Source organism: Bombina bombina, chromosome 2 (assembly GCF_027579735.1).
Source record: "Bombina bombina isolate aBomBom1 chromosome 2, aBomBom1.pri, whole genome shotgun sequence".
NCBI classification, from domain to species: Eukaryota; Metazoa; Chordata; class Amphibia; order Anura; family Bombinatoridae; genus Bombina; species Bombina bombina.
This window is the reverse complement of record NC_069500.1, coordinates 280,623,673-280,632,220: the sequence shown is the minus strand read 5'-3', so window position 1 is coordinate 280,632,220 and position 8,548 is coordinate 280,623,673. Positions and strand designations below refer to the sequence as shown.

General features: G+C 33.9%; 1 protein-coding gene across 1 annotated transcript in view; it reads right to left on the bottom strand.

Annotated features, from left to right (window-relative positions):
- LVRN (laeverin) overlaps positions 1-8,548 on the bottom strand; it is a 350,458-nt gene that overhangs the window by 257,069 nt on the left and 84,841 nt on the right. The window lies entirely within an intron of this gene.

Here is an 8,548-nt window from a genome sequence, read left to right as displayed (position 1 = left end):
GGGGTAGTTAGTTAGTAACAGGCATAGAAAATATTTACTTACAGTGGCCCTTTAAAATCATTGGATAGAGCATGCGATTTTAAACAACTTTCCACATTACTGATATTATAACTTTTGCTTAGTTCTTTTGGCATCCTTTGTTAAAGAGTAATCCTAGGTGAGCTTCTATCAGCCTACCTAGGTTTAGTCTTCAACAAAGGATAACAAGAGAAAAAAGCTAATTGGACAATAGAAGTAAAAGGGAAAGTTGCTTAAAATGGTATGTTCTATTTCAATAATTTCAAAAGAAATTGCTCATCAGATAGTGATTTCTTGAAAGAATCAGATATTTTGAAACAACAGCTTCAGGAAAGAGGCTACTCCAACAAGGTGATCAATAGAGCCTTCTTAGAAGTCAATAGACTTGACAGGAGAAACATGTTGCAGTATGTAAGGAATCAAACTGATTCGAGGTTTGATAATCTCAAACCAAACTTCATTACTACCTATAGTCCCCAGTTTGGAGAAATTTGTGGCATTATCAACAAACATCTCCCGGTTTTAACTGGAGAGGACAGCCTCAAAAATTTGGCCCTAGATGGCTTAAACTGTATCTCCAGAAAGGGTTGTACAATTGGTAATATTGTAGCTCCTAGCATGCTGAGGAAAACTGCAGCGACAGAAAGCAGCTGGTTACAAATAAAAGGACACTTCAAGTGTCATTTTTCAAGTTGCATAGCTTGCAGTCATGCAAACGTTACCAATAGGTTCCAATCCAAAACCACACAGAGGGTCTTCCTTTCATCTAGTTTTACTAATTGTCGTACCAAATATGTTATCTACCTAGTTGAATGTGTACAATGCAACAAGCAATACGTAGGGTGTACCTCACGAGAGGCACACTCACGTATTAGGGAACACCTTAACAATATTGATAAGGATATTGATGTGTCAGATTTGGTACACCATTTTATATTTGAGCACAATAAATCTGTTGCTACATTCAGGTGGCAGGTTATTGAAAGGATATTTCATACCCCTAGGGGGGGTGATAGAATGCGAAGCTTTTTGGATATGTACCTTGCAAACTAGACACCCAAAGGGCTTTAATGCAGTTGGGGGTATTATAAACTATTGGCAACATAGATAAGTATAATGATATGCAAAGTTTCTATTTGTGGATGAAGCACATGAGATGTCTGTATACACATTTTTTTGCCATACCTGTCTAGTCTATCATTTTGATGATGAGCTATTAAAAGTACACCTGCATTGTTAAGTTTAAATACAGGTTATTAGAATTTGTACTGAATTTTATATATATATATATATATATATATATATATATATATATATATATATATATATATATATATATATATATATATATAGGCACATTTTCTATGTCCTTTGTCATTGTCTTAATGTTTAGGGAGGTTTATATATTTTTAGTTACCTCCTTACAGATGAAATGTAACAATTTCTCACACATCTGTATTAGTTAACCAATTAACTTTCAATTTTTTATTGCTATGTGCTCAATAGTGTTTCGAGTCTTACTTTTTTGTTGATGTTGCTTATTTATAGCATGTTTAAACATCTATATTATATAAAGTCTGTGTACCATGCCATATTGATACGCAGTGACCGTCAACTGTTCACCCTTGAGATCCACCTAGGTGGCTATTTAAGGGTGAATACCGGATATCTTTTATGGTCTATGATTAAGGCTAGCAACCAGCCGAAATGCGTAAGACCAACTGGCAGCTGATGGTCACAGCGTTTTTTCTTTTTCTCATTCTTTTTACCCCCTTATTCTAAGTGTGTTTTTCAATAAATTCTATAAACTTACCACTATTTTTTTATTGGACCTTGCTGGATCTCTTTTTTGTTTCCTGTTATCTATTTCAATAATGAAAGCTTAATTTTGTCTTTTACTGTTCCTTTAAAGGGATACTGAACCCAATTTTTCCTTTCATTATTCAGATACAGCATGCAATTTTAAGAAACTTTCTAATTTACTCCTGTTATCAATTTTTCTTTGTTTTCTTAGTATCTTTATTTGAAAAAGCAGGAAAGTACGCTTACAAGACGGCCTATCTTTGGTTCAGCACCTGGGTATAGCTTGCTGATTGGTGGCTAAATGTACCTACCAATCAGCAAGCGCTATCCAGGTTGCTGAACCAAAAATGGTTCTGCTTATAAGCAGTGTTAATTTTGACGGCAAGTTTCAATTTAGTCTTAGTTTTAGTCTTTTGACTAAAATGCCATTTTAGTTTTAGTCGTATTTTAGTCATCTGAATTGTTTTAGTTTTAGTCTAGTTTTAGTCGACTGAATCTCCAGTAGATTTAGTCGACTAGTCTACTAAAAAATATAAAAACTTTAACAGTTCTCTGTTAATAATTAAAACAAGTATCAAGTAACTCAACACAACAAAAAGTTTCTGCAGCTAGCACAGGCACAGCATAACTTAAACCCATATTCATAGGTTATGCTTATTTCTATAGGAAGAATCAATTGATTGTTCACAGATTCGAAACATTTTCGGCAGCGATATTAGCACTGCTCTAGAACTTCCAAACTCATTATATACTCCTGGAGTAAAGGTTTATTAAACTGTTTTTATTTATGGTATTAAGGTTTGAACATGCAATACAGATTTAACAGATTTAACTGTTGTGGTATATAACATGTCTTTATTTTTCTTCAAATTTAATAAAATGAAGTTCCGTACATTTTACAAAAGAGCAGTAATTGGATATGGATTGATTATAACACCTTGCATAAAATGTTTTTGTCAGCAAATTTTGATTTAGTTTTAGTCATAGTCTTTTGACTAAAATGTAATTTTGATTTAGTTTTAGTCATAGTCTTTTGACTAAAATGCCATTTTAGTTTTAGTCGTATTTTAGTCATTAGAATTTCTTTAGTTTTATAGTCATTTTAGTCTAGTTTTAGTCGACGAAATTAACACTGCTTATAAGCTTACATTCCTGCTTTTTCAAATAAAGATACCAAGATAACAAAGAAAAATTGATAAAAGCAGTAAATTGGAAAGTTGCTTAAAATTGCCTGCTCTATCTGAATCATGAAAGAAAACATTTGGGTTCAGTGTCCCTTTAAGTCTGGAGTCTGCATTTTTAAAAGTAATTGTAAAGCCCACAAGTTTCACAAATCAATTACAGAAAAACGGGACAAATGACATGATGAAAGTATATTGCAAAGTTGTTTTACTACACATAATGAAACATTATCTGACAATTTCATAGTTTTTATCCCTTTCCTGCTGGGACTTATTTGTCTACTTTGGAAGTAAACAAATAAGTAAAAATTAAAATCACGCAATTGTTCATGTAATCGCGAGATTTCAATGATGGGATTGGGTCTGGGGGAAGTGCCTATGATGCTAGACACGCCCTCCAGCCCATGATCCCATTTAGGAAGCAGCTATGGACAGCCAAATGGCTTGGACATTCCATGCCGCCCTAACAACGCTAAAGCTCAGTGCAGTTAGGATGGCATGGAACATGCAAACGGCGCCGGCGGGATGAGGTTAATCTTCCTTTAGTAAAACATCACGTTGTAGAAGTAGTTATGTTTAGTTGGCTATTGTGGTTAAAAAATCTGAGAGATTTTAAAGGATAACACAACTCTTCTTTATACAGATACCTTTATTTACAAGAACGTCATGTACTCTTATTTATACATTTTCACAAATAAAATCAATAAAAGCTTGATCAATTTTGGAAAAATGTATTAATTTTAAATATTTTTTTACTCAATGAAAACAAACTTCTTGGGTATTTGGTACCGATAAGTAGGGTTTTAGGTGTTCAGTAAGTATGAATTAGTATTTCAGATGGCTGTCCAGTAAAATCTATTTGTCTATATGGGCACTTAAATGTACAATTATAGGTCCCCTGTTTTAAAGGCTTTGATTCTTTACAAATACAGGGCTAGATTACATGAGGATTGCTAATATAACATGCACCCGTAAAAAGGGGCAAATTTGCCCATTTACGGGCGCACGTTGGTTAAGCAGCCATTACGAGTGGCTGGTTAATGCTATGGCAAGCTCGTGTATTGCACACAGTGAATTAACCAGAGGTCAGACCTCTGGTTAATTAAAATACAATGGCCCCTAATAGCCCCCAAAATAAAGTGTAGTTTTTCTTGGTTTCTGGATCTGTGCCTCCTTTCCTTTGACAGACACTGACACTGTAGTTTCATTGTGCATTGTGGACAGCATGTGCACTTCTGTTTTGTCAGTTTATCAAAGGGCCAGTACTTTATCTTGGCATAAAGCTGATGTTGTGCCTTTACGTTTTTTTGCCATATTTCAGCTTTTGGGGGAAACCTATACGATTTTTTGCTTACTGTGCCACAGGCCAGGGTTTCAAAATAAAATACATTAATAAACAACTCTATGCTGATATAGTAGTTGTCCAGCCATAGACCCTTTGTTCAGATCCCAAACAATTTTGCCATTTGTGCCAATTGAATCTGGGCAGCCAGGTGGGTCAAGGTAGCTACCCTTTCCCTCATAAATGTGAAATGCTCAGATATAACCTGTACTGCATTCACACAATGTATAACATGTTATTCCATAGTATGACCACTTGGATTTATTATACTGCTTGAAAAACAATCTTCCCTTAAAATTTTATGAGCAATTCATCTCTACAGATGTTCCGCTCAGGTGGTTTATCAGGGGCCATATCTTGTATAGCCCGTCATGCAATGGGTCAATTCTAGGGGCGCTCATGGCATTATTGTTAAAATGAAGAAAATGCAGCAGCTGTTTGTATCTATCCATCTCCATAATCCCAGAGAAAAGAGAATGTGTGTGTATATATAAATATATATATATATGTGTGTGTGTGTGTGTGTATATATATATATATATATATATATATATATATATATATGTATGTATATATATATATATGTGTGTGTGTGTGTATATATATATATATATATATATATATATATATATATATATACAGAATATATACATACATATATATATACAGAATATATACATCTTTTAGACTCAATAATTGTCATCTCGGTGTTTTAAAACGAGGACTGTCCTTTTGTCCATCTAATGGTTTTGATAGATTCATTTTTTTGACAGATCTTCACAGATTTGCACGGAAAGTTGTTCTTTCCCAAATGTTTAAAAACAAAACTAAGAATCTGATTGAGGATCTGAGTCTCACTACTGAGGATAGGCAGGCATTGCAGGATTTACTAAGCATACGGAACTAGTTATTGACTTATTGAGATTCATTCTGAATAATAATGTGTTTATGTTCAGTAAAACGATTTATAAACAACTGAGGGGAACTGCGATGGGGGCCACATGTGCCCCCACATATGCGTGCTTACATCTTGGAAAATGGGAAATGGACATAGTCTACCAAAATGATTTGTTTGTCAAACATGTAAATTTTTGGTTGAGGTATGTGGACGATGTATTTCTTATTTGGGAAGGTGACTGCTTAGAGTTATTAAAATTTGTCGATGTTCTGAACCAGAATGATCTTAATATACGGCTCACTATGCATTATAGTAAGTCTGAGATTGATTTCTTGGATATAAAAGTGAAGAATGTAAATAATGTTCTTGTTACTGAGAATTACAGGAAAGCTACTGCAACTAATAGCTTGCTTTTAGCTAGCAGTCACCATCCCCAACACCTTATTGAAGGAATTCTGAAAGGACAATTCCTGCATTTACGACGCAACTGTTCCTCAAAAGAGCAATGAATTTTGCGAGGAAAACGAAAAGAGATGATCTCATGTTCAAAAAGACAAAAAAATCTGAATCACTGATACGTCTTACTAAAACGTTTAATTGTCACTGGCATACCATTAGGTCAGTCCTCCAAAAGCACTGGCCAATTTTGCTCAGTGATGCTAATATAGCTGCAGAAGTAGGGACTTACCCCAGTCTTACAGCTAAAAGAGCAAAACATATTAAAGATAATCTGGTTGAAAGCCAATTCAAACCTACGAATCAAGAAGGCACTTGGCTCAAAAAACATATACCGAATGGCAACGTTCCCTGTGGAAAGTGTGTCACATGTGAGTACATGAAAAGAACTAAGGTATTTTCTGGCAACTGCACAAAATCTTTTCGCATTAATCATTTTTTTAATTGTAATACTGAAGGGGTTGTATATCTCTTAGAGTGTTCATGCCCGGCGTTTTACGTGGGCAAAACAAAAAGGGTTTTTAAGGACCGTATTAAAGAACATCGCGATAATATAAAGGGCGAAATTCAAACAAGCAGTATTGCCAGACACTACCAAGAAAAACACAAGAGCAATCCCAGCTGTATGCGATTCACCGGGATTGATAAAGGGATCCTACATGGAAGAGGGGGAGATAATGATAAACGTCTCCTCCAAAAAGAGTGTAAGTGGATCTTTACTCTGTACACACTCTCCCCAGCAGGACTCAATGAGAAACTGGACATGGCTAGTTTAATATAAAAGCCTCTTGGTTGTGTTTCTAACCAAGTAGTACTGAATGAAATATTATGTGATTTCTTGGTAATATTTGCAATATTCCTTTAATTACTTGTGGTTCTCCTTGACACCACGAATGTGATTCACTGTTAAGTTACTCTTGTACATCTAACTATTATATTTTATTTTCTGTTTGCAATTATTTTCTAAGTGCTCTCTTTAAAGTCATGCCTAACTTCTGTGTGCTAGCAATAAGTAACACTGCTTTAAATTTTGCAATTTTGTAACTATATGGTTAGTGTTTTTGATTATCTTTAGAGCGCTTTGGTGTATACTATTCTATATGTAAACTGCTTGAGTTATAAACAGTTAATGGGCAGAATGGGAGGAGCTTTGCTGCCGTTATATTCCCTCCTAGTAGGGCTATGATCCATCTGCCCTGAGGAAGCCCCGTTGATTACTAGGCATTGTGGGTGAAACGATCAAGATCGTAGGCATTGGATCGTTTTGTGCATGTGACATACCCGGAAGTAAAGATGCAGTTGATCCACGCCAGGCCAATTCGGCGTGTAGAGCACAGTGATGTGTAGTAGCACCTAACGAGCATTAACGGAAAACTCTCGACAATAGAAGCTTTATACTTTTCAGCAGACGGACTTCTGATTTCAGATAAGTGTTCATTATCTAACACACAATATGGATAGTGGCTGAACCGCTGTAGCATTACCGCATAAAGTGGAGGGTCAGCCCGGTTTGACTCTGTTTGCACATTACACTACCTGTTGAATCAAAAACTGGTTGTTCCGCTGTCATTTTCCATTTCATCTGCTTGCTTCTCTGCATTCCATGAATTCACACTGAACTCTATTTGCAATACCGCATTTAGTGGAGGGCCAGCCTGTTTGCATACTACGTTATTTTGGTGAATTAAGAACTGCCTATTACACTACTAATATCCATTTCATTTGCTTGCTTTTCGCACTTTCATGCATTTATAATTTCGCATGGAATGATTATGCCTGCATTGTATTCCATCTAGCATATTTGTTGATTGTTTTTTCCGCTACATATTAACCTATATATATTGGGTTGCTGTACTATATTTGTATGCATATATAAGATATTTAGTTCGTTCTTAGTACCTCTCAATACTTAGAACCCAGATACTCACCTGTCCGGTAATACACCTTGAACATTCTTGGGTTACGTGTACAGCTTGGGTGTAGTATGTTTAAGGTACTATAGAATGATACATATATATTTTCTTGCTCATAGATGTGCACATCTTTCAGGGTAATACATTGTCATATGCCTACATATCACATATTGATTGTGATGGAATTACACCTTGATGATTTCTTGTTTTAGAATTAAACAAATAATTGTTTAACTTTTGTTTTCTTATATTTTTGCTTAATAAAATGCACTTCTCTCATGATTATATTGGTCAGAGATTTACTACCCACATTGCATGTAAAATATTCCTATTTTAATACTAAAAGCGTGCTTGATTCCCTATCTTTCTCATGGTGCATAAATTTACATGTTCCATATCTTATCTTAAAGTTTTTGTGTATATATAATTCTTTAGTTCCCCTTTGTTTTATATATATATATATATATATATAGATAGATAGATAGATATTATATATATATATGTATTATTATTATTATTATTATCAGGTATTTGTAGAGCGCCAACAGATTCCGCAGCGCTGTATGTATGTATATGTATATATCTATATGTGTGTGTGTATATAAATATATATATCCATTTATACTGTATATAAATGTATATATATATATATATATATATATATGTGTGTTTATATGTGTGTACATGTGTATTTAAATATTTATATATGTACAGTACATAGTTCAAATTCCTATGTTCTTCACTTGCAGGATAATGTCCTTTTTATTTTAAATACATATTTTTATATATATATATATATATATATATATATATATATATATAAATATATATATATATATATATATATATATATATACACCTATACCTGTATATTTATTCCTATAGATAAATAGTTATAGATTTTTCATTTACATGAATAGTATTAGATATATATTTA